Source organism: Mus pahari, chromosome 17 (assembly GCF_900095145.1).
Source record: "Mus pahari chromosome 17, PAHARI_EIJ_v1.1, whole genome shotgun sequence".
In the NCBI taxonomy this organism is placed as follows: domain Eukaryota; kingdom Metazoa; phylum Chordata; class Mammalia; order Rodentia; family Muridae; genus Mus; species Mus pahari.
This window is the reverse complement of record NC_034606.1, coordinates 26,445,900-26,449,167: the sequence shown is the minus strand read 5'-3', so window position 1 is coordinate 26,449,167 and position 3,268 is coordinate 26,445,900. Positions and strand designations below refer to the sequence as shown.

The 3,268-nt window shown below is 42.4% G+C and overlaps 1 non-coding gene across 1 annotated transcript; it reads left to right on the top strand.

The window, feature by feature from the left end:
- The first annotated feature begins 2,439 nt into the window (after nt 1-2,439).
- On the top strand, nt 2,440-2,570 carry LOC115062441. Its single transcript, XR_003842403.1, has one exon. It is a non-coding gene; the product is annotated as a small nucleolar RNA SNORA17 (small nucleolar RNA).
- Nucleotides 2,571-3,268: the final 698 nt, after the last annotated feature.

The following is a 3,268-nucleotide window of genomic DNA, read 5'->3' as shown; positions in this document are numbered from 1 at the left end:
TATGTTTTAAGCATGCTAATTAATTTGATATTACTATCTTCATTCAGCAAAATGCTTACTGTTCATTTTTTTCTAAGTCAGGCATTATTTTAGGTCATTCATATTCAAGAAGGAGAGATATTGCACTCCAGAAACACTTGACACAATTTTGAAATACTTAGTATGTTATAACTATGGAGCTGCTATTGGCTTCTAGTAGGTAGTGGTCAGAAATGTCCTACAGTACACAGGACAATATCCTGTAACAAAGGACTTTCCTGCTCCCAATATCATTGAGAAGTCTGAGAAAACCTGTCTGGGCCTATAGATAAACAACAATAAACAAAGCAGGAAAAATGTGTGCTTTCATGGAACTTCTATTCTAGCAGAGTAAAACAAAATATTTAAATAATAATAATAGCAGCCCTATTTATAATAGCCAGAAGCTGGAAAGAACACATGTCCCTCAACAGAGGAATGGATACAGGAAATGTGGTACATTTACACAATGGAGTACTACTCAGCTATTAAAAACAATGAATTTATGAAATTCTTAGGCAAATGGATGTAACTGGAGGATATCATCCTGAGTGAGGTAACCCAATCTCAAAAGAAGTCACTAGATATGCACTCACTGATAAGTGGATATTAGCCCAGAAACTTAGAATACCTAAGATACAATTTGCAAAACACAAGAAAATCAAGAAGAAGGAAGACCAACATGTGGATACTTCATTCCTAGAATAGGGAATAATATACCCATGGAAGGAGTTACAGAGACAAAGTTTGGAGCTAAGATGAAAGGATGGACCATCCAGAGACTGCCCCACCTGGGGGTCCATCCCATAATCAGCCACCAAACGCAGACACTATTGCATATGCCAGCAAGATTTTGCTGAAAGGACCCTGATAAAGTTGTCCCCTGTGAGACTATGCCAGTGTCTGGCAAATACAGAAGTGGATGCTCACAGTCATCTATAGGATGGAACACAGGGCCCCCAATGGAGGAGCTAGAGAAAGTACCCAAGGAGCTGAAGAGGTCTGCAACCCTATAGGTGGAACAACAATATGAACTAACCAGTACCCCAAAAGCTCGTGTCTCTAGCATATGCAGCAGAAGATGACCTAGTCAGCCATCATTGGGAAGAGAGGCCCCTTGGTCTTGCAAACTTTATATGCCCCAGTACAGAGGAACACCAGGGTCAAGAAGTGGGAGTGAGTGGGTTGGGGAGCAGGGCGGGGGGAGGGTATAGGGGACTTTTGGGATAACATTTGAAATGTAAATGAAGAAAATATCTAATAAAAATTTTAAAAAAGATTTCTCATTGATATCAGAAAGTGATATAATTTTAAAACTATTTTTGCTTATTTTTAGACATTTTTTGAACTAAAAAGATAAGCGTAGGTGTCTTTCCAATGGAATTACTACTCTGTTTAACTTGGACATGTTTCATTTCAGGAATTTGTTTGAACCATGTAGCGAAGTCACCGCACTTACCTTCCTCAATGAGAGAGGTGTGTTGTGCCATTTTTGTAGATGAACAGTTGGGAATTAGAAGGATAAGTATTAGATACATAATCATCTAGCTATTGAGTTGTATAACATGCATTCTAACAAAAAAAAGAGAGAAGAAAAAAAAGAAAAAGAAAAAGAGACTCATCAGATACTCTGTGTCCAGGAATGTCATCTTTTTGTCTTAATTTCCATAGATTGCCTGGATAGAAGCAGAGAGAGAGAGAGAGAGAGAGAGAGACTGTACCTAGTGAAGTCTTGAGATAAATATTGAGATAAATATTTTTATGTGCTCAGTGCCTGGCAGTTAATGTTATATCTGTCAACTTTGCCTCGATGGGTTCTTAAAGACGACAACAACAATGTAATGATTAAAGAAAAGAAAAGGTAGGAAATCTTCACCTGCAGGTAGTTTAGAAGATAGTTTGTGTGTGTGTGTGTGTGTGTGTGTGTGTGTGTGTGTGTGTGTGTTATAATCACTTGTTGAACTTTGGAGTCTTACAGAGTTTCATTGAAGCACAGCCTCTCTCACCCACTAGATGCACAGTGGCACCAACATAGAATTTTTTAGGTATGTGCTGAATAAGTGTGATAATGCGCACAAAACCATTATATACATGGCATAGCCTTTGCCCTTTAAATGCTAACTTTCTTTTTTTTTTCCAATTTTTTATTAGATATTTTCTTCATTTACATTTCAAATGCTATCCGTAAAGCTCCCTATACCCTCCCCCTGCCCTGCTCCCCTACCCACCCACTCCCATTTCTTGACCTTGGCGTTTCCCTGTACTTGGGCATATAAAGTTTTCTTTAGTGGTTATTGTTAGTTAATGGGTCTAGAGTTTCAGCCTGTGAGAAGGAAAGTTCTGGAAATAGGTGGTGACAATAACTATACAAAAAGTGATCTCATTCAATGCAACTAAATGTGACATTTCAAAAACGATTGACCTGTCCCTAGAAGCATGGCAGGTGTGGCTGCTGTGCCATACGAGCATCCGTAGGTGTCAGAGAGGAGCGAGGCTGTATCTAAGGTTAGTGTTCTGACTGTGAACATCAGCATGATTAGTAGCCTTACATCCCCTGAACAAAGCAAACCTGAGACAACCACCAATCAAGTGCTGCGTGGGTCCATGTGACTCCCAGCACCAGGAGCAACCCTGGGCCTGAGGTCCCTGGAGTAAGTCCAAGACAGACAAGTCTCTCATGGGACCACTCAGCTGGGCCAGGTGAGGAATAAATGAGCAGAGATGACCATCAGACTAGCACCATGCAGCCTGGATAGGAAGCTAGCCTGAGAGCATCACCCGTCGGGTGCCTTGGGATTCAGACCATGCCTAACATGACTTCTGAACAACACCATAAAGCATGGGTGGGGCAGAGCACTCCCCATACCACTCCGGAGATGATGCCCGACACTCAGAGAGCCCCCAAGCACAACCAAGAGGAGCGAATAAGTAGCGGAGATATTGAAGAGAAAGAGAAACAGAAGGATGTGGGCACAATGAAGAGGGGCAGAATTGCAGACTCGAGGGTAGTGAGGAGCAGCCTGATGTGAGTGGGTGGTGATGCCACCTGAGACCATGGTGGGGTCCTGGCGTCTGCTGCCACCAGGGGTCATGTCTGAGTCTGTGGCCCTGCAGCAGCAGACATCTGTTACCACCAAAGGTTAGGCAGATGTCCCTGGTCTGAGGCGATGCCCAGGGACATGTTGATGTCTGAGGGCTGAGCAGAACTGACTCCGCTCCTCACCTGGGCATCCTGGGAGACCTGGCACTT